This window comes from Sylvia atricapilla, chromosome 23, assembly GCF_009819655.1.
Source record: "Sylvia atricapilla isolate bSylAtr1 chromosome 23, bSylAtr1.pri, whole genome shotgun sequence".
In the NCBI taxonomy this organism is placed as follows: Eukaryota; Metazoa; Chordata; class Aves; order Passeriformes; family Sylviidae; genus Sylvia; species Sylvia atricapilla.
Window position 1 is genome coordinate 300,001 of NC_089162.1, and position 23,293 is coordinate 323,293.

At 43.4% G+C, this 23,293-nt stretch overlaps 1 long non-coding RNA gene across 1 annotated transcript; it reads right to left on the bottom strand.

The window, feature by feature from the left end:
• Positions 1-16,314: 16,314 nt before the first annotated feature.
• Positions 16,315-23,033, bottom strand: LOC136371032 (uncharacterized). Its single transcript, XR_010745267.1, has 2 exons — positions 22,943-23,033; positions 16,315-16,654 (listed from the first exon to the last, which is right to left on the bottom strand). It is a non-coding gene; the product is annotated as an uncharacterized lncRNA (long non-coding RNA).
• Positions 23,034-23,293: the final 260 nt, after the last annotated feature.

Below are 23,293 nucleotides of genomic sequence, written 5' to 3' on the forward strand. Positions count from 1 at the left end.
ATGCAAAGTTTTATTTAAGTTTGGTGATACAGTTGCTCATTTATAGAGACTCAAAAAAAGACACTTGCATTGTGCACACACTGTCAAAACTGGAAGGCAGATGCAAGAATATATCCGACTTTAGCTATATCCGTTGAACTTTTTTTCCTTAAAACCTCATTACATTTTTAAAAAAACTTAGCACAGCAAATTATATTAAAACAAATGTAAAGCAAAGTGGTTTTCTCATTTTAAACCACTGGGATGACATTATAATTTAAAATAAATTGGTTTGAAATGGTTTTATTTCTTTTTATTTTGAGAAACTAAAGTGATCTTATGATGAGGAATTTAACTAGAATTATAACAACTAAGGAGTTCAAGAACTTCTCTCCTCCATGATGTTATAACTCTTTTTAAATTACTTAGACTGCTGCTTTAATTTCTAAACAAACTATGGATATTTAAGCAGATGAGTTTTATGAGTACTCACCTTTTCATTCAGACATAATCCATTTCAGGAGCACATTTTCTTCTTTTTCAGACACTTATTTTCTTTTTTTAGAAAACTAAGTAATTACCAGCAACATTAACTTCAGCAATTAGTACTTGCTGATAATTTTTGCAAAGATATTTTAGAAGCAACAGTGAGCAAGCTACTGATTTAAGCCCCAAAGCATCAGCAAATGGCATTTTACTGCTGTGTTTCCTCGGGGCTCAGCCAGGAGCTGCAGCCCCCCTACCCCCACTTCAGATTTATCCTGCTTTTCCTGCCTTTGCAAACCTGACACAACACAGCAGAAAAATGTTTCCTGAAGAGTATTTCAGGAGCTTGACTAGATCCAGCCCAGAAATCAAGAGAGGAAGCAAACTGTGGGCTCGCACACGAGTGACGGCAGGACAAGAGACTCGGCGTGTCTTTAAACGTCTTTCTCACATGCGAAGGGCTGAATGTCCAGAGGTGTGTGCCTGGCACTCGTATCCATACTCTAGAAACGAGAAGCTCTCACCTGAGGCCAAGCAGATGAACTGTAAGGTGGGATTAGCCCACACTGACACATCTCTAAAAACTTTATTTCTTTTTATTAATGTTTTTTTAAAAGTAAGCGGCCAGAGCGATATGTTGGGTTATGCTGTATGAAACACACACTGGCTGTCAATCAAAAAGGGAGTGCTTTGGTCAGGAATAATCAGGGGTTTTGTTTCCAAAATTAATGAAGTGGCTGGAAAGCGAACATCTGCCAAGGGGACTCAAACCCTGAGCAGCTGTTAGAGCCCCAGGACCCTTCCCACGTTGGACAGCCTTGCTGCTAAGTGCCTCTCCCTGAGGTTTCTCTCGTGGTGGGGAGCTGGGAGCGGACAGGAGGCTGGGAAGGGAAAGGCACACTGGGGAGGTTTGGAGGGCAGAGGATTTGACACAGTCTGTGCGTGCCTGGTCGGCACCTGCACACCACAAATGGCAGCTGGGCAGACAGGCACCAGGATTTTTGCCCTTTTACAAGAAGGTATTAATTCAAGGGACACGATCCTCCATTTCACTTACTAAAGCATTTTTTCAATCACAGTTAAGGAGGAAAATAGCACTGCTGTGAGCCGGTCAGTCAGTAACGAGTCAGTTCTAAGGAAAAGAAGGGAGGTCAGCCCAGGCCAGAGAGCTGGAAATAGATTGTCCAGGAGGGCAGTTGTGTTCAGTCAGGAGAGATATGGCAACAGACTCTCTAAACTGGGGTTTCTGGAGATAACTAGTTTTAATTTAGAGTCAATTTGTGTTACCAGGCCTTTTGTGTGCAGTGCCAGGGCCCCACAGATGTGGTGCACCTTGGGAAAATGATTAAGCGCCTTTGAGTTGACTTGTTTCGTCCCAGCACAAACATTACCATGAGAGACAGTGATTAAGGCAAGAGGAATTATGTTGCTGCTGTATTACTAAATTTGTGATTTAGATAGTACCCAAGTGGCTCTGCTTAGGGCAGAGTCAGCTGGTTGTAATCACTTGCTGCTGCATTTGTACATTGCTGAGAGCACTGGGACTGTTTGCTGAAAGAGAAGAATTCTGTCTGTTGCGTTTTCAGCTCACCAGTTTCCACAAGAATTTAAAATTCTTTTGACAGAATGGGCAGGATGAACTAAAGTGCCAAAGTCTGAAAGTGCGTTGGCTCTCAGTCTGAACTCCTGTATCCATAATGAGAGGGCAAAGATTCCTTTCACAAGCCCCTGACATTACCATTGTTAATCACTGGAAAAGTCCCTTTTCCAGTTAAATGCAACCACCTTAAAAACAGATCTGTAAAGACATAATCAATCCTACTAAACACTGAGACACTGATCTCAAATGTATGCCTTTTTCAGCATGATATTGGGCTTGATACTTGATCCAGCACAGAAAAATCAATTGCGTGGCTAGAAAGAGGGAGGCACAATTTGGGCCAGTGCTTTGCTCGAGGGAATCCAGAGGCTTTGTCCTCTCAGCATGAAAGGCCTCAGTGCATAAAAATCCCTTTGAGTAAAAGATCTCAGCATCTGCCTCACATAAATAAAGTGAGTTTCCAGTATCTACCCCATGCCAGAGAACAGGGCATTGCCCAGGAAGGTATTTTTTTAAGCCAGGGAGAGGGTAAAACACCCCACACATGCACACAGAAGGAAAACCCACCTGATGGGTGGCTAAGTGAGCTCCTCAGTCGTGTGCATTCCCCTGACGGAAATGCTTGTTGAGAGAAAGACACTCTGAGCAAGGAAAGCCTTGTAAAGGCAGAGGAAGGAAAAGAAACTAAGTGTTTGTTACCCCTGAACTTTACCTTGGCCCCTTTGCAGATGATAAGATGATACCTCTGAGCAGCTGAGGAAACAGAAATTGTGGAGCAGCAACTGCATAAGCTCACACACCCCATCACCTTCAGGGGGGCTTTTTGCTCCCAGCTTATCTTTACAACCAAATTTCACTCCTGGCCTAAGTGACTATGCAATATGAGTGCTCCAAGTCCAGCAGTTTCATTGGATTTTTTTTTTCAGCCCCCAAAGCTATGGAGCCTGTCTCAAATCCTCCATTATGTTATTTCTCCTGTCACCTTAAATCTGTCTGAAACCTCTTTGAATGTCACCAGACCTCACTCTGAGTCCAACAGATTCCCCTCCTACTCCCTATCCCCGCACTGTGATGCTGCAGCATTTTTGTGTTTCCAAACCATTCCTGGCTCTGGTTTTGTCCCTTAATGGACAGCCCTGGGCTCAGGGAACACAACACTACAAAGGTGTTCTTGACATGCTCAGAATAAACCAAAGCTTGAGTTACTTTCTTCAATAAAATTATACTGAAAGCTGAACTATCAATTGGGACACCTTTGTTTTATTTTCTGCTCTGCCTCAAGCCCTAAACCTAATCTCCCTTGTCTAGAGCCAACTTTGAATCATCTAGAAATAGAGTATAAGGGTATTCATCATGTGATTGGAGGCACTGGCCAGCCCCCAAATTAGTTAAGATGCTCTGATTTAAAGTAATAGTACAGCTAATAACCATTTTTATCAGTGCTGATAGCAGGCTCAGAACACACAAGCCATAAAGTTCATGACACACTTGCAAAATCCCTTAGAACAGAAACCTAGGTATGGCCTCAGCCCTACATGCAGAGAAATTGAGGCAAAATTTCTCTCTGCTAATGCCTGGGACAGGAGCCAGATCTAACTCACCATCATGTCCTCTCCAGGCAGAGCAGAATCTAAATCCCAAAATTTTCCTCTGTGATCTCATTTTTTCCCCCACAGCACACTGGGGGTTGTGAGACAATGTGTTAATTTTTTTCCCCATTACCTCTTTGCAGGATACAATACCTGAGCAGTTTCTCCTTCTGTAGGCTCTGTTGCTACCAAAACCCAAACACACTGGAGTTGGGAGGATTTCCCTGAGCTCCCAGGTCATTGCTGTGCCACCACACAGGGCACCAAGGAATTAAACCAGAAGGAATAAGTCACTATGAATCCTGAGACAGACCCACTGGCAGAACTGAAGGCAGTTAGAGAGATATTTATGGGGTGGCTCTGATTTTCTGAGAGTTGCACAGACAACACATACACCAGAGACTATGCCAAGGAATAGTGCCCATCTTTCAGCAAGTGGGATTTGTTTTTCCAGGCTATAGCTAAGAGGCTACATTCTGGACTTATAAACTAGGGCTAAGGAGTTTGGGAGTGGCAAGCAGGAATGCAAAGGAGTACTCTGTGCCACCTGAGGGTCCAGTCTGGGCAAGACAGAAGAACCCTACTAGTCATCCCAAATATTTATGGGACAAAAAGCAGTGTTTTCCCCCTTTCCCTAGTGAATTCCACAATGCCGTGACAACCCATCCTTAAAGGGAAGGAAGCACACAGCCATCATCCTCCTCCTATCCACATTGCTGTCCTTTCCAAAACGCCAGTGAAAACAGAGACAACTATTTTAATATGGGCAAGGTAACAACAATCTCATTTAACTCACTTTCCTAGAGGGACTGGAGCCAATTGCAAAGGGAAGTATCTAATCTCATGAGAATGGGAGTGTTTGGAATTGGAACATCTTTCAAAAAACACCCCCAATTTTTGGCAGGGAAGGCTTCCCAAATCTTACACCGCTTCACTATTTAATCCATGCTCCAACCTCATTTGGATGAGGATCCACATGTGAATACTTCACCCAGCTTTGCCTAAGGCAAATTATTTTTCTACAAGTCTTGCAAAATCTCTGCCAAGCTGGTAGTGTGTTAAAAATGAAGAATCAAAATATTTGCAACTCCTTCTATAAAACAGCCAGGATGTTTTGGTGTTCTATGACTGATGCTGTATTCATTATTCAGAGGATTATCTCTCCTTTATTTTTTTTCTACAGGACAATTTACCTGAAAGCAGCAAAGAAAAGATCCCCAGCCAATAGACCAGAAGAATGTCTCCAGTCTCCATAGAGACACCAGGAAAACACCAGGATCATGTGAGTTGTACACAAGAAACCTATTCATACTGGAATGGGTGGTGTTCCAGGACGTTAAGTAATTTTGACAATCTGCCACTATCTCAGCCTGCAAGAAGCCCAAAGGGAGTTATTGATGCCATCAAGTTCTGGTCTTTATTAATGGTTTCTAGACAGCCTTCATCATTCTGGGCTCTGCAGGACCCCAGTCCAAACCTGCAGATGGATCCTTCTACAGTCATCCAAGAGAAACCAGGACCCCCATTCGCAGGGGCTGAGTGTCCTCCAGCAGCTACTCAAGCTGCAGAGATCAGGAGCTCCCAGCCAGAAGCCCAGTTATCCCAGTATGCTGGAACAGCTCAAGGCTGCTCTTCACTTAACAGGTGCTGTGCTGCTGCAATTCACTGCTGTAGACAAATTTGTACTTAATTAATACAAGGACAAACAAGGAGACATAGGGGCTCTGGGATGCAAAAAATAACAGAGCATACCAAAATTAACTGTAGCATTCCTGCATCCACAGGTAAGGCCAGGACTTTCATTGCCTAATGCTAAGGGAAGGACAGAGATGAAGAGCCTGATCATGCCTATAAATAGATTAATTCCTTCTAAACAAGGAAAGAGAAAAACCTTAGCTAGAGTGAGAAGTCCTTTCCAGAGGTCTTGGCCAAATTTATCCTGCTGAGGAGCAGGCAGAGGACTGGCTGTGTGCGCGGAAGCCAGCCAAGGCAGGGTTTGGGGGCTTGAAACACAGAGGAGAGTCTCTTTCCTATTAAAAGTGCCTAGATTGGCTTCCTATGATGCTCTGTGTCATTCCTTGACCTTCCAAAAAGTCATAGAATCCTTACCTGTGTAACAGCTCATGAATCAATTTCATCACCAGAGCTGGAGAACTGTGCCATTCCCAGAAGGATTTGTTACATGGATTGCAGCAGTTGGATATTTCAACATGAGCTGGGAGCCAGCACCCAGCTCCAGGGGTTTGGGAATGCTGCAGAGGATATTCTGCGTTGACAGTGGGGCTGCCTGCAGAGCACTCAGCTTCTTCTCAGAACTGCTCAGAACACTGAAACCCTCAGAGCAACCCTGGACTAAAAGGTTTGACCATGAAGAACGACCTGGCTGCGCCAGTGACACTCTGGAAGCAGATCTGTCACAGTCTAGATTGCTTAACAGCACTGAGGCACCCGCAGGAATCTGCAATCCATCAGGTTGTGCCACTGCTCAGCTCCAGGCACTGCCTCACTTCCCTTCCCTGCAACACAGAGATTTTTGGGTAATCCCAGCTCCATGTAGAGACAGGCCCTGACCCCAGCCTTGGGATCAGCCAGTGAGGAACAGGGAGGAATCAGCTCTAATTCCACTGACATTCCCTGTAATTAGGATGTTCAAATACACATAGCTTTTAAGACCCTGGTGCCAAAGTTAAGCCCCAGAGCTTTCACTGTGCTATCAGTGCAAGGGTGAGGGGGGGCGGGGGGTGGGTAGGACATCACACAACTGGTATATGTGTCCAGTGTGTCTAATCCCCTTATTTAAGGAGCACTCCCAAGTCCCTTAACTCAGTTGTCCCATTTTTCTGCCCATAGCCTCAGCTTTATGCTTGATCCTGAACTGTTTTCCTTCTCACCATTACCAATTTCCCTCCTTGATCTCCCCGGTCCTTTTCCAATGGCATTCTGAAAGACTTGAATCCCTATTGCCATGGATCTTACAGCTGCTGGGAACCTCAGGGTGTCTCAGCTGGTAAATGAGCAGCCCTGGTCTTTCACTCAAGGCTTAACCCAGACTGCACAGATCTTCATTGTGTCTGGTTGCAAGGCAGAATTGTTCTCATTTCCCTTCCAACCATTTCAAAGGCTTTCCAGGATATATAGATAAAGTTCCACTTTCCTGCTAGAGGAAACAACAGCAGCAATTGCAGAGTATCCTTAACACAGAAAAGAAAGGTCTCTAGGCTCAGCCTGAAGCTTGTCTCTGCTCCCTGTTTGCCACCAACCTGCCATTTCTGCATATTCCAGAAATGTTCCTACTTAACTGCACTAATATTTTACATTTAAATTCTTCATGGCTTAGCTCCATTTTATGCTCACATTTTGGGGCAACACCTTTCTTCCCCAGTCAGGAATTCATGTTTTGCTGTGAAAGTCTTCCTGCTATAAGGAGGAGAAGAAAAAAAGAGAAATAAACAGAAGGAAAGCTCATCTTCCCCCTTTCATAAGATGTCCAAGTCCTTGCACTTCCACCTGCAAGCAATAACTAGAGGTCATTATGCTAAGTGCCTTCTACACTGTAAGAAGGGGACAGGATGGTCTACGAGAGCTGTAATAGTAACAGTTGCTGATTATATTGTGTTAATAGGTCGGTGTTAACTTCAGCAATTGAAAACAAAGTGTTTTAACTGTTAAAATAGGCAAGGCTAATGTAAAAGAGTTTATGAGGGTTATAATTGGACAGTTTTGGCCTAGAAGAATGCCATGAAGGAAAAAAAAGTCTCAGCTCTTACAGTAAGGGCCTATTATTATAGATAATTCTTTATTATACAGAGCTCATTTTTCTCAATTCTAAATTTCCCATGAATGTATTTTTTAGTACTAAGTCTTAGTTCTAAGACTTAGTTTCGGAAGTACTTCTAGCTCACAAAAAATTTTATTTTCATCAGCTATGGATTCATCAGCTATGGTGTAGGCAAGGAAGTCTTATAAGCTACAGGGGTCAGGGAGCACTTGGAGACTGCTTCGTCTTAATTCTTCTCTGTGTCCTATTCTGTGCTTTGTTTGTTAAATGAAATCATGGTTTCCACAGCTGTAGCTCTTAGTCTAGAAGAATATTAATATAGAAGCATTAAAGTAGGTATGTACATTAACACATGGAAGAAGGGTCAAGACTTATGGAAAATTCTTCTATTGAGGGAGCAGAAAGAAATTATTTAGCTGCAGCTAGAGAATAAATCAAAATACACAATCTTTCATAGTAAACCATGTTTCTTTTCAACTTATTACTACTCCTCATAGCCTGATAGTGATAAATAGTAATAAAGTAATTGCAGTGAGATGTTTCTGCAGACCTGAGTGTGAAAACACCCATTGTTCCAGAATATTGGGATTTCGTGAACAGGATCCAGTTTAACAGATGATTCCTGTTCCATTGCCTGCAACGGGATTTTACTGATGGGGAACAAATATCTGTCTTGTGATCCAGATAAGGCAAAGCTTGAGAATAATTACCAGCTAATTAGGTCTCCATGGTCCAACTGTTTTCTTGTTTGAATAAGGAACTGGTTAACAATAAAGACCTGCATCCTTGAGAAAAGCTGCTCCTTTCAATTTGGTGTGATTTTTTTTTTTTAATCTATACTAAAGGCAGGACAATGACACCTTCATTCAGGCAAAGAATGGGGTTGTATTGGTAACCTGCAACTGATTGCTGGGAAGGCAAAGAACAGGTTAAAGGGTTTTCTGTCCCTAATTGGTCTCAGGAGAACTGGTATGGCCACATTTCTCCAAGATGTTCCTGTGTGCAGGAGAACAAAACAACTCTGCCATGTCCCAAAGGGTCTGGGTGTGAGGCAGCACTTTGAGCCTTTGTCCCCCTCTTGCCCGGCTGTCACTCTGCACACACGACAACAGGAGGTGTGCTTCCTGGCCCATGGGCTAGGATCAAGGGGGCTGGTTCTGTTTGGTCCCACAGGGCTTGGCCACCTGATACTGGCAGGTGCAGTTCTCCTGGGCAAAGGTCCACCTGGGCACCTGCCGCTTCCTGATGCAGCTGCAGGAATTGCTGAGGGTGATGTGCAGCCCAGCAGGAGTAGAGTGGATAAAGCTGGGTGCTCCTGGCCTGGTGGTGGTTGTGAATGTGTGTCACAAAGGAAAACTTTCAGCTTTAGAACGAGCATGCAAATAGAAGAGGATTACAATCACAGACTCACCGAATGGTTTGGGTTGGAAGGGACCTTAAAGCTCACCTTGTTCCACCCCCTGCCATTGGCATGGGACCTTCCAGTGCTACCAAAAATCAGACTGATCAGGAGTCCTAGACTCCCCGTTACCCTTTCACATCACACTGCAAATGTGGAGGACAGCTTGCAGGTCAGAGTGACAGTAATCCATCATCCCTAACAGAGCACAGTGGGATCTCCAGAGCCATACCCCACTGGGTACAGAGTCACTGTTTTAGTTTAGAGGAAGGTCAGCAGAGCTTCATTAGTTTATCAATATAGTTATCAAGTCCCCGTTTCAGGAGTGTGCTCTCACGGGGCTGTGGGTGCTGACAGCCTGTCTGAGGCACTAATGAGCCGGTCATTAACTGCAGAGTTGGAGAAGCCTGTTTGTCCAACTCAGGGCCGTGTGTGCAGTAGAATATACAGCAGCATAGGAACCCAGATGCTGGCGGGAGAGGCAAGAAAACAAATGTTCCTTTGGTGTGCTTCAGATGCCATCCAAACCATGTTCAAACAGCCAGATGCGGCTGCCGTGTTCTCAGAACCCACTGAGCCCCTCCCTTTGCAAGGGTTAGCTCACAGACATGTGGGTTATTCATATTAAAAGACAGGCAACACAACTCTTCCATAAAAGTCCACCAGACAGACACTTTAACCCCTATAATCCCTTCCTGTGGTGTATGTGACGCCACATAGATTTATTAATTAAACCCTGTTATCTGGTAGCCACTGTCAATTAAGTGTTTCCTTGTAATGTGCATAACGAGAGCTCATTCATTTGTAAATATTTCCATTACATTTAAGGCTGTGAGTCTCTCTGAGCATTTCTCTTCCCCAAAAAGAGGTACAGAATTGGCTGTGGTTTGAGATTCTGGGTGAAGGGAGGGAAGAGAGAAGCAAAAACCAGGAGGGGCAGATAATGCATCTGTTGCTAAACTGAACAATTAATAAATGTAATTGGTAAGGCACAGTGCCATCTGCAAACAACTCTGTTTCAGGAGATGGAGGCAATTCTTGCTGTGCCACTTACCCGCACTGTGACCCCAGGAAAGATGCAGCACACATTTTTGTTGCTGTTGTCTGCTTTGACAGCTCTCTAGAGAACTCCATACAGCTAAAAAGGAACCACCTCACATGCAGGGCCGGCATCTTGATCAATAACTCTGGAATGGGCTCTCACTGATTAAAAATTCACTGCAAAAGGTGCTGACACTCTGCTAAAAGTACCAGCTCCCTGAGTTCTTTTACTAGAAATAGTCACATCTCTGCCTGATAAACCCTGACTACTGAGAAACTAAAGTACCAAAAGACTAAACAAGAAAAGCTTCTTTCAGGCAGTATCTGTAATAATAAAATCATCGTGATTTTAAATGAGTACTTAAAGTCCCTTCAGACCTGATATGATGTCTAGATCATTGGATTTGGGTAAAACGGATCTAACAGGATAATTAATCCACTTGGAATGTAGACAGAATTCTTTCCAGCAGCTGCATCGAGAGAAAGAGGGAAATGACTAACTGAATCCAAGGCTTTTAAGTGCATTCCTATCAGTTGTGCTGGAGCAGCTGCTGGGAGATGGAGCTTCAGTTCCACCTTCTGGTAAAATTTGCAGTTGCAAGTCTCTTTTAAAAAGAGGATTTAAATTAAAAATATATTTTTTCAATTAATCCAAGGCTAGGTTAGGGCTCGTTCTGAATAAAGCTCAAAGGTAAGTATGTAAGACAAATCCCAAAGTCTGGATGTCGAGCAAAAAAGTAATTTAAACATATAGGGAGATAATGACAAATAGTCAAAGAAATTAAATTCGGCCAGTAACTTGTTGGCTAACATTAGTGCTGCAGTGTTGTTAGGTCTTTGTACAGTGATCCCAAGGCTTTAAATTTATTACACTGGCAAAAGGAAGGAAAGCTTCTTGTAAAGATTCACTAGCTGCCAGAGAGCCTGGAAAAAGATGGGAGTGGAAAGCTGCTGTCAGGCTGAGAAGGTCCAGGGTGGTGTCCCTGGGCTGTTGGTGGCTGCAGCATGCTGGATACCAGCCCTGGGGAGTGAGGTCGGCAGCAAATTCTGAGAGAATCCCACAGCAAAGATTCGAGTCAGATGTTCCCCTTCTCCCAGGTCCTTTGCAGACAGACTGAGGGAGCTGTTACTGTGGAGCACATGGAAAAGGGAACCTTATCAAATCAAGATCACTGGGAAAAAGAGACAATGCCGTCTGGCTCCTCTGGAGAGAGCTGGAAAGCAGGCTGGCACTACCTCAGGCAGGCTGTGCACTCATCCTTCCCCACACATTCCTGGGACATTTCTAATCATAACTGTGAATGGCATCCCACAGGGCCTTTCTGGGATCAGGTTGCCCTCTACAAGTGTTCAGTCCTGTGTTTGGAGGCAGCAGAGCTCCCACTAATATCCATTGAAACATAGCTCTGCCTCGTTACCATCAGAGCTGCTATTTCATGGAAGGCCCCTTTATAAAGTTTTTGATATAACATAATTTAGACTTTCAGAGTATCATCATAGCTATTCAAAGCTGCAATTTTTTAGGAAGTCAGCAAAAGACAGGCAAGGATAAAATGACATATTCCTTGTCCTGTCTTCTGGATTGTTCTAGAGTAACGTGTATATAATTGATTATGGAGAGCAAAAATAAAATATTTTTAGAGAAGCCCACTTTACTTTTTTGCCTTTTTAGTGTTGGCATGTTCACACAATTCAGCCTGGATTGAAGTGATAACGAGTAACACAGCACACAGCCCTGTCTGCTCAGTTTATTATCGTGCATTCCTATCTGACTATCTAATCTAAGATGTTTTTAAAGGACCGAAATATTTAAGTGCTGCCACAGGATCTAATTACTAATCTTCAGGAAGAAACATTGGCTTTGTTGCAGATTTGGAATAAAACCCCTTAAATCTTTCTGAAGGTTGAAAAGCAAACATGTATAAAACATAAAACTACCTCTCCTTGTGCATGTCTGGGAACACTGGATGCAGGATGCAACATAAAACTATTGTTCTATCAGAAACCAAGGTGTTGTTTCACACTGCACGAGACCATGAGTCGTTAAAACCGAGCTGTACCACAGCCAAGGAATGGTTTACATTGGCCTATGTTCTTCATCACTCTCTTTATTGGTTGGCTTTTCTTTGAACTTGTTTCCACAGCATTTGAGTGCCCTGCAAGTAATTGTGGATTCGTTCTCCCAGCACCCAGATCAGGCAACATTATCTTTTTCTTTTTCTTTTCCACATGTGGGGAATTGGAGGCAAAGATGAAGGATGAGATTTGTCTAGAGAAATGAGAGTGATTTTCATGGCAGCATTCCAAATGTAACCAGATGTCTTGTGTCATAGTTCTTCACTGCAGGAGCTCTGCTCATCTAAATAGAGCATTTCCCCTTGTCTCCTGACAAGGCAGGGACAGGTTCACCAGCTGAACCAAATAAAATCACAGCCAAAGTCTGCATGCTTCTGCTCAAAGGAATTACAAAAACACCTGAAGTGCAATAGGCTCACAGTAACAGTGTTAGATAGAGACCTACCATAGAAAATTGGGTAATAGCTAGAGAATGAGCCTGGGATGAGTATTTTATGAGTGTTATAGAAACCATCTTGCCTAAAATCTAGGTCATTCCTTCCTTCTGTTCCTACGTCACTACCAGCCTTATCCTCAGTTCCTGCCCGTCAGGAATATCAGGACTATCCTGCATATCCATGTTTCTGGATAGTCCATCACAGACAGGAATGGCCCCATGAATCACATGCTTGTGTACCAGAAAGAGGGGAAGACACTAATGGTCTTGCCTCCAATTTAGTCCACACAGGACTCAGCTCTGTTTGATTTCCATCAGTCAAAGTATGATTTTCCTGAAAGCACTGGAAAACACTGGGTGGGCACAGGCTTATTTAGGCTTTGGGAGGACAGGTGAGTTTGTAGCAGTACATTTGAGCTGTAAAGGAAACCATTAGATTCAATTCCAGTTGTAACTGACCCAGCACTGTGGTGTCACTGGTATAACTGTGTTTCTAAACAAACTTCCACAGAGAGGGCTACCCAGGCTCATGGAACAATCACCAGCAGCTTCTTTCCATGGACAGAAGTGCAGACCATGTGTTCTGAACCTTCTCAGCCTGGCCTTCTCACCCCTTTTCTCCAGGCATGTTCCTACAAAGCAGTGGTGGCACATTCGTGGAGTCAAGGCACGTACCATAAAGTTATCCACTGGCTCTCAATGCAGATGTCTTGGACTGCTCTGGTTGGTGATTCTAGGATGAAACAGCATCTTTAGAAAACCATCCACAAAGCCTTCCTGTGATGGGACCTGTGACAGGGAATTCACATGTGTGCTGAGATGTGCCACTGCAACATCCAAGTTTAATTTTAATCTAATTAATTTAATTTTAATCTAATTTTAAAGCATTCGCCTCTGGCTGATTCAATACAATTGTTTGTCATTTTATTTGTAATGCACCAACTTCTACTTATTATTTTGCTTTGTATTGCATTTAGTTGTTTTTCGTGGGGGGTTGTTTGTTTGTATTTGTTGTTGTTGTTGGGGTTTTTTTAAGTGCTTTTATTGGGCTGGCACCCAGTTGGGATGAACATCTTTTGTGCAGCATGTTGAATCCCTGTGCCATAAAAAGTCTTTCACCAAGATTTTACCCTCTAATGTTATTCCTTTTCTCTGGGACACTCTCACAGATGATGAAGCCCCTTTCCCCCCCTGCCACCTCCTGGGCAGAAGTCTGTTACCCTGCACACGCCTTAGGAAAGCTGCCTGCTTGCTTCATACCGGGGGGTTTGTGTGCTGCAGTGAACGGGCTGGAGTAAGCACCAATAACACTCCCTCCCCATATTCTCCCATAATTATAGCACTCATTACATTTGTTACTTCTGAACCACTAAAATACGAACCAGTCTCAGCCTAGAAGTGTTCATGCTGGGAAGGACAAAAGAAGAATTTTAATGACACCAGGACTGAGTGCATAAACTGTCATGAAAAAGAAAAGAAGATAAATCAACCATGCAAAGCTTAAGAAATCACTTAAACCCAGCACTAAGAGGGAGATGGGAAGATGCTGTTCTCCTGAAGGTGGGGAAAGAGAAAAGTGCCTGCAGCCAGTACTGGAGTTGCCTTCAGCTCCTGAGTTGGGGTTCCCAGAGCTGAACCCTTCTGACTTCTGAGTCCTTCCCCACTCAGAGGTCGTTCAGAATGCCAAGGCCACAATCTACCTTTGTAGACGCTCTCCTGCTCCGTGAGCCTCCCCCCTGTCCCGCCTCTGCTCTCCTGCCACTCCATCGTCCCATCTCAGCTCCCAAGTCACCAGTTACCCGCAGGAGTGAAGAGCTGGGATGGGGCTGAATGCCGAGTGCCAAAAAGACAGAGAACAGCAGGGGGAGGTATCAGGCCAGGAAAACCAAGGATATGCGGCTAACTAGGAGAAATTCCTGCCTTGTGCTGCTAGACAAGAGAATCACTAAGGTCGCTTTGGTCTGCATGTCTCCACTACGGGACGCAGTGGGCCCTAAAGGTAATTGTGCATAAAGAAAAGGGTTTACACCTAACAGGCAGAGACAATCCTTTGTGCCCTGCTCAACTGCACATCTGCGAGCTGTTGGAATGACAGAGGAACTGGAGGTACAGGGTTTGGCCCTGTAGGTGTATTTCTAAGTGCTGCTGACCTCTCATGTCTAAGGGAGAAAGGCAGAGATGCCACGAGCATCTTGGGAAGAGGATGTGCTCTCAGCCGCCCAAGACATGGGACATCTCAACAGCTAGAGGTTCAAAGAACACATCTGAAATCACTTTCAGCAGCATCTGGAAGATGTCATGAGCTGCAGTGAGACACAATTGTTTAATTATTCCATATCCTTTGCCACTGAGAAGTTGTCAGTGGCCATTTCAACCTACTCAGCACAGATCCCAGCACTCCAGCCCTGGGTGCTCCTCATCACCTGGAACACTTGTGATGGCACAGCAGCATCAGCTTCACCTTCAGCCCTGCCCTGATGGTGTCCAGCACAAGGAAACAACCATGGCAAGTTCACTGCTACAGAAAGAGGAATGAAATCAGAAGGAAAAGCTTTTACATACTGAAAGAACCTAGAACAACACTAACAGAATCATAGAAAGTGAGCTGGAAAGGACCCACAAGGATAATCAAATCCAACTCTTAGCCCTACACAGGACATCCCTAAGAATCAGAGAATTAATCAGTGAGAGAAGAGAAAGGTTCTGTCATAATTTATCTCACCACCAGACATGTTTCCAGCATCAATCCGTTCTTTCTCTTCAAGGAATCAATTTCCAGGGGCTGTATGGCTAACATTCTTTTGTGAGAAATACTGGAAAAGGAAAGGGGTATGAAAGTACCCAGGACAGATTTCTATTTCATCATTATACTCTCAGTATCTCATGTTCTCTTACCAATACAGAACAGCTGGATTTTTCATGGAAGATGCTGCTTTTTGTTTCCCTGTCTCTTTACCAAAACTTTGCTGCTGGCAGCGAAGCAGTTAAGCAGACTGTACTGTGCATTTTAGTCATAGCACAAAGGGAGAGGGCTAAGGAGTCTTGCTGATTATTCCAGTGTTGAACTTTAAAAGCTTTTAAAGCTGAATTTCCTCTGTAATCGTTTGCACCTTCCCTTTCCACTTCCAGCAATCCCTCTGAGATCAGTGTCTTGACCCAGGGTGGATGGGATTAGAGCAGCAGAGAGGCTGATGCCTACCCTCAGTTGACAGTTTCAGAGTGGGATGGTGCTCCCTGTGTTAACAGGAAGCAGAGAAACATGAGAAAAAATGGAATAAAAATAATAGAAACCAAACAAGAATGTTGAGAAGTTCTGGGGCAAACAGGAAACACGAAAGTATGTGGGATACAAAAGGACAGAGTGCACTCAAACAGCAGTGGCTCTGAGGGCATGAACAAGACGTAAGGAAAATGCAAAGGAGTGACAGAGAAATCACTAAACCAGAACCAAATTCCAAAGGATACATCTAAGAGTTCAGCTAGTGCTGTAATAAACAGCCAGATGGCCGAGTATCCCAGGGAGATGCTGCTGGGAAAGGAAATGGAGAAGGAAAGAGGGGGCGAGCAGGGTCAACTACATATGACTCTTCCATTCCCAGTGAAAGAGGAAAAGGAAATGTAGATTAAGAGATGTCTTCATGGCCCCAGCACTGGCTGAGCCATCACTGGAGGCAGAAGAAGTCAAAGAATGTCTTTGAACCTCTTGTGTTCACATATTTTTCTTGCCCTCTTCCTTCTCATTCTCCTCCACCATTCCAGCTCCCTCCTCCCTGCACACCAGCCATTCCTCCATTGCTGACAGTTCCTCTGCAAATTTTCAGAGTCCCAGAGCAAGGGCTAGTTTCTGGCACCCTAAGCTGTGTGTCAGGGGCTCATGTCCTACCTTCGTTTGGAGCTTTTGAGCAGAGAACGTCTCAACTCACCCACGGGAAGCAGTAAGACAAAGCTTTATTATTACAAAAAATGCTCTCTGCCATCCCCAAAGATCCACAGGATATCCCAGACTCATCTTGGCCATAAAAACAGGAAAAAATAGCTTTTGTATTAATGCAGCAATGCAGGCTGGAGTTTCCACACCAGGACAGTTACGGAAAACAATGTGAATTTCAGATTGCATCAATTAGCTCAAAAGCAGGACATCTTCTTGTAGTTGTCTGTGTGATCACTGTGTAATCTTGCAGAAGTCATCCACTCAGCCTGTGTCTCACTTTCCTCAGCTCTGCAACAGGGAAGAATGCTGACCTTGCTTTGTACAGGACTCCAAGATATTCTATTGAAAACAGGAAAACAGTTTAAAGAAGCATTATTGTATGAATAAGGCGCTATTAGTCTTCTCTAAACAATATTTTAAAAGCTTTGATTCTTCAAGCGGTAGTGAAGGTAAGAAACATCAGTGAATTTGAAAGAAGGGTTTTGTTGTTTGGGTTTTTACTGGGCTCCATTCTGTCTTGGGCTTGGGCTGTAGTGTTCCACAGTGAATATGAATTATTTTATCCTATTCAGCTAGGATACATCAAAAACAAGCTCCCACTGAAGGTAGAGAGATAAGAGAGTGTTCTTGATGCATCATCTAGTAGTTCATAGACAGCCCTGGCCCCAGAGTGAAGGGCAGCAGCAGGAAAGGCAAAACCTAGTGCCTCAGACAACTGGCAAAACAAAACCAAATAAAACAGAAATCCCCCACAATATTGTTCTGTTCTGATTTGGTAAAGCTCCTTTTCACTAAACATTACTATATTACCTGTACTCAATTGTACGTGTACAACTGTACAATTGAGTCTTCAAGGAAAATTAAATTACTCGGGGAAAAAAAGGGAGATGAGTTACACAGAAAGAGCCTTTCTAAGAGGCAGAAAAAGTTTGGACATTAAATCAATGTTAACTAGGTTCTTTTATTTCTCTCTGCAGCTGGAAAGAATCCCATGTGGAATAAATCCATGTACTTGTATGAGTGTCCCACATACTAGTACAGATTCCAAGCACTCCTGGGAAGCCAGTTCAGGATGTGCAGCCTTAGATCTCCTCTCTGCTCCACCACTGAGTCTGGGACTGGAGCAGCCCATGGAATGGAAAATAGTGGGAGCAGTATGGTATTACTGCTGGGAATGCCAGTGGGATTCCTGGAGAAAGCAGTACCAGAAGCCATTCCTCAAGACCTATTCCCATTCCAGCTGTAAAGGGCTGACAGTTTGTTCTGCCCAGGAATACAAAACTGTAAGAGATGTGACCTGTGAGCAAAGGCTGTCAAGTGGAGTGAGACACAAAAACCAGGCTGCAAGTTGCACTCCTTTCACCAGTCTGGAAGGTTAATACACCAGGCTGATCTATCCAAGCTTTTTAAAAAGTAATATATTCAGAAAATGGAAAACTAGACTGCTTTTGCTTTTTTCCTCTTTCTTCTGCATGCCAACTACTTCAGGTTGAATAAGTAATTATTTCTTCTAAGCTTCTAATTTTAGCCTCACTGTTTGTAAATTATTTTCCCTTTTACATGTTTGTGTTTAGAAGGAGATTAAAGTCTGTTGTGAGGAAGATGTTGGTAGTACTTCTGTTCCTGGGTGCCTAACTGACAGGGTGCAGCACACTGAGGACTCAGCATTTTTAGAGCTGTGTGCTTTCATCTGCTTTAGAACCTGCTGACTAAGCAGGGGAATAAAACGACTGGGGTGGAGGGGCTGGCTCAAGCAGGAGGGAGACAACAGACTTCCACAACACCTTGCTAAAGGATCCCTCTCTCACTAAGACTGCTAATAATGCTGCAGATGCTTTTCCCATCCCTTCCACTCCATGAGAAAGAGCTGAATATTAAAAGAATAATTTCATTAATAAAACAGTAAACCAGATCCTGCATATTTTATAGATCATCTTCAGCAAGTCACCGTGTGGTAACTCATCCATAGAAAACCAATTTGCTTTTCTGCCTTGTCTTTTGAGGCTGTGTTTCTTTGGTGACTCACATGACCCACAGGACATCTCCCCACGTGGATTTCTGTGTCTCTGAACCGCCCCACAGTGGGAAAATCAATGGCTGAATCTTGGGACACAAGCCTTTGCCACAACTCTCATTTCCCCTCAGATCCCTCCTGGCACCTCAAGGACCAGAAGGCCTTTTTCTCTGAGTGGCTCAGATTCCAGATCCCTGGAGCAATAGAAATTGAAACACGCTGTCCAGAAAGATTTAATAAAACAGTCTTTCAGCCACAAAGATGGGCACCACGCCATTCCTCTTTGCCTAGCAGCGTTCCTTGGCTGACAGGCAATCAGAGTTCAGAAGAGCCAGAACACAGGAAAGACAACAATTCTCCAGCGTCAAAACAACTGCAGCATAGAAAGCATTTGCATTTCTGAGCTGTTGCAGTAACTGAGACAAATGCACATCTCTGCGTACCACAGCATTTGCAATATCTCATACTACAGAACAGCCCATGGTAAGCAGGAATTCAATGGAATTTGCCCTAACTTCTTCCCCATTCCTGCTTTTGAAGCCAGAAATCCCTACCTGCACCATCAGAATAAAGATTTAACTGTATCTTTGGTGGAGTTTTCCTTGACTCACTTAATGATGTGTGGGGTATTTTTATTATCATCAGCAGCATCACAGGAGTATCTCAGATCCCAGTCATAGCCCAGCAGAACCAGCTGTTGTACACAAAAACAGCAACAGGCTTCGCCCCAGGAAGTTCCTCTGATGAGACTTGCTGAATCCTCCTTGTGTCCCAAACACATATACACAGCTAGTTCCTACAAGTGGAAAGGGATTTACACTCACAGACATCTTCACTCTCTGGAAGTAAAGCCATTTCATAAAAATAAATTAAATAAAAATAAAATAATAAGTAATAAAACAATAAATAAAACCAAAATAATAAAGCCAGTTCATACAAAATTAAGCTCCCAGAAACCATCGAGCTGGAAAACAGATATTTCCTCATTGAGAACAGAAAGAGGTCTAGGTCCATTGAAACTGGTGAAAACTTCCTAGAGGATAATGCCAGTTAATTGGGAGGAACCTTTCAGACCGTCTTGCACGCTTCCTAAAAAATTGTCTCACTTAGATGACACAATTCAGGCCTAAACTGTACACTGCACAGCACAGTGATGAAAAAAACAAACAAAAAACCCCCAAACTCCCCCTCCCCCTTCCCCCAAAATAAATCTCCCAAAGCTGTGCTTTCATCTAGGGCTCTCAAATACATGTGATTTTTTTGTTGTTGTTGCTGGTGTTTTTTGTTCCAGGAGATTTTATCGAAGCAGAACTGAAGATCACACACACTTTCCTGCGTTTCTGGGTATTCTGCAGCAGCTCTGATCAGGCAGTTCTGCCTCCAGGACTCCTGAACACATCCACTGGGTATGTAAAACTCATTCCTACAGCACCTGCAGAGCAAGACAAAGGCTTGCAGGAACTTAGGAGGCATTAAGCATGCAGCTCACAGCCCATCCATGCACAGTGACTCATGGTGCTCAGAATGTGCTGCATGAAATACCTGAGCAGGAAAAGCTGGAGTTCTGCATCTTGCTGGCAAGACAAACACTGCCCTTGTGATAGGGACTTGGGAAAAGATTGCAAATCACAAGATGTACAGGAGTTGGAGACACTCTATTGTAGGGCTCCAGTTCTATCTAGAGGTTGGTTTCGACAGTTCAAGAATTTAGAAATATGCTGCAGGAGCCCATTCCACCCTCTGGCAACTCCTTTGGTTCTCTCCTACCTAGATCCATGTTTGAGAGCCCCTCCACTGTAATTCAGCAGGAGCTGTGGGCACTAACCCCCATAGATCACACCCTTGCCAGCCACCACTGCCTGAATTCCCCAGTTCAGGGGGTGTTTTAAGGCACCTGTATTCACACCTTGCCCAATCCTTCCCTCTGTGATGGGTCAGCACCTTGAAGAGCTGGTACTTATCCATGTCTGTGAGATATTTCCTAGAGACAGACTTTCATTTCAATGATGTCAGTTGTTTTTGCTTGGCACACGATTCACACAGCTCATTTGGTGTTTTTCTCCTTCCTCTCTGAGGCACTGCAGAATCTTCACACAAATGCCCCTGATCAGCAGACTCATCTCTGAGATGGAGACAAGTACTGAACTTCCAGGTATGGAAACAAACCTTAAAAGGCACTTTGTGCTCCTTCATGGGAAGCAACATGAGGACAAAAGTGTGTCTCTTCATCCTCTCTCATCAGTTAATAAGTTTACTCCTCAATATAAGGAAGAATAAGTGTGGCAAGAAGGAGCAAAGGGAAGAGAGATCTCTCTGAAATGAGTAAAGGAATTCCAGTAATTGCACAGCTCATATTTTGACACATTGAGTTAATAAATTTTGAGAACCGATGAAATATCTCTCTAGACATAGCACTGCAGCCTAGGTGCCAGGATAAATACCAGAGCTTAGGCAGACTGGTTTTCCACACAGATACACTGTCCACGGGCTCAGGCAAGCCTACAGTTGCTGCTGGTGGAGAAAATTTTTAGGAAAAAGCCTCTAAAGGAGAAGGTGGCTCTGAAGGCAATGGATGCTGTTCAATAACTGGGGCTAAATAATTAAATTAGAGCCTGTGCCTCAATACTCCCGCAAACTCTTCCTTTACCTACTGATTTTACTGAAAGCTTAGGAACCTCCTCCCACACCATCCCGTCCTCCAGTTTCTGCAACTTGCTGCATTTCCAGCTCTTTTCTGTTCCAACAGGAACGGATTGGAACCACTCCCACAAGCCAAATTTGGCACAGTGCATCACTACCTAAGTATATACTTGGCTTTTCACTTGCAACTTGAAATATGCCATGGATCCGACTAGACTGCAAATTGAATTTCACAATTAAACTAAATTATTTTTACCCTCTAAAGAGCTAGGAGCATTGCTGTTAATAACTAATAATCATCCCTTGCACATATGTAACATCTCTCATTCAAAGGTCTCAAAACACTTAATAAGCAACAATTAATTAACCCTGTAAATCTCACTGCTGTAATTAAACCATCTGTATAAGGAATAATTACACCACTGGAGATTCTGGTTCTGATAATTTCATCAAAATGCAGCAGATATCACATCTGTTGTAGTGCAATGCAACAAATGATGCTTGCCTGAGAAAGAGCCTAAAAAGTTCTGTATTAGGCCCTGGAGAGGGATTAAGGAAAGGAGAATGTATATAGGTAACTCATAATATTACGGGGCAACTTGGTTTAATACTTCTCTTTTACAGATCCATTAATCACCAGTATAATTCTGTTCATCATGTTCACATTAGGTTAAAAGTACCCTGTAGAATCTGACAGGAGCCCTGACCTCCAAATCCCACAGAAACAGTCAAGGCTTCCAGCCTTTAAAAAAAAGTTTATGGATCAGTTGGACAAGATTTCCTGAAAAGGCAAATGAGTTTGTGTGTCCTGCTGATGCTTAAAACACTTTTGAGACTTACAGGCTGAAAAAGGAAGAGCAGTAAGTGCTAATATCTCAGACTCCAGGGTATTAAATTTGCATTCAGGGAACAACAGCCATTGTCTCACAGCCCCTTAATGTCTAAATGTTTATGGCATACTCTGAAAAACTCAAAACTTTGGGAATCATTTATGTTTCACTTTCAGTTTGGATGAAGCTGTCTCCCATCTCCTCTTTTTCTAGGGCTGTATTAGCTTCTTTCCTACGCTTTTGTACCTGTTTTTTAGTAATAGCTGTCCTATCTTCACATACAATTATGATATTTTAGTCCATGACAAAGGAAAATGGAATTTGTTCCTTTAGAGAGCTTTACTCTGCATGCAATGCTTTAAGGCATCTGCCTAGATTTATGTAATCTGACATCTTAAAGATGGAACAATACTAATAATAATAACGGTAAGACTTGCCCTTTTTTTCCATCAGTTCTCAAAGCAATGCAGTGTTCTTCATCATTAATTAAGTCTTACACCATTGCCAGTGTTTTTGTAAATGGGAAATCTCAAGCATACAGCGTTAAGAAGCACTTACAGGTGTCACAGGAGTTAGTAAAATATTTAGGAACAGAGTCCAAATATCCAGACAGACAGTTCTAGCAAGGCCTAATTTCTCTTTATGCCTCTCAACTAAGTAATTAAAGTGTGTTTCTAGTGTGCTGATTTCTAAGAAGCAGCTGTACTTCATGCTCTGCTGCTCTCCTTTACCTTCCAAGCCCGCAGACCATCAGACTGCATCGATCCCAACACTGCACTCCAAAGCGGTGCTTACAAGGCTAAACCTTGCAATGTCATACCTGAGGTTTCACAGGGTGCTGGACCACAGACTTCTGAGATTGAGTTACCAGCTATTGTCAGGCAAAAATCACACAGCAATAAGGGACTAAAATCTTACCAGGTGTAATTTACCAGTATTTTATTGAAGCTAGAAACTCTAGATCAACTTAATCCAGTCAAACCTGAGGTAGCAAGACTTGAAGGAAGCCTTCAACATGCATAAAACCATCAAGATCTGGAGTTTCATCATGATAAAAAGAAAAATATCTTGCTTCAACATTTATGCCAAACTTTGGAAGAGACCGAAAACAAGACTGGGGTGAGATTTTCCCCACACACTCACCTTATTGCCTAAACAAAGGAGAATCAGGTAATTTCCATCAAAGCTCAGTCTTCTGCTGTACAAAGAGAAGGGTTCTGGCAGTGCTTGGACCTGAAAGGCAACATTGTCAGAGTGACAGGGTGGCAGCCAGTCAGCAATAAAATATTAACCAAAGGCTGGCCTTGTATTGCCACGAATTGCAGGAAAAGCACCTGGAAAGAATCGACTTCCCAGCTCAGAGGGCTAAGCATGCCCCAGCTATAACTTCAGTTGTAGAGGCAACTGTCAGCCTGTTTCATACCCAAATTCCTCCTGAATAGGAAACTAATGAGGGGCATAAAAGGTGGTGTTAATTTAGAGCTTCTAAGATGC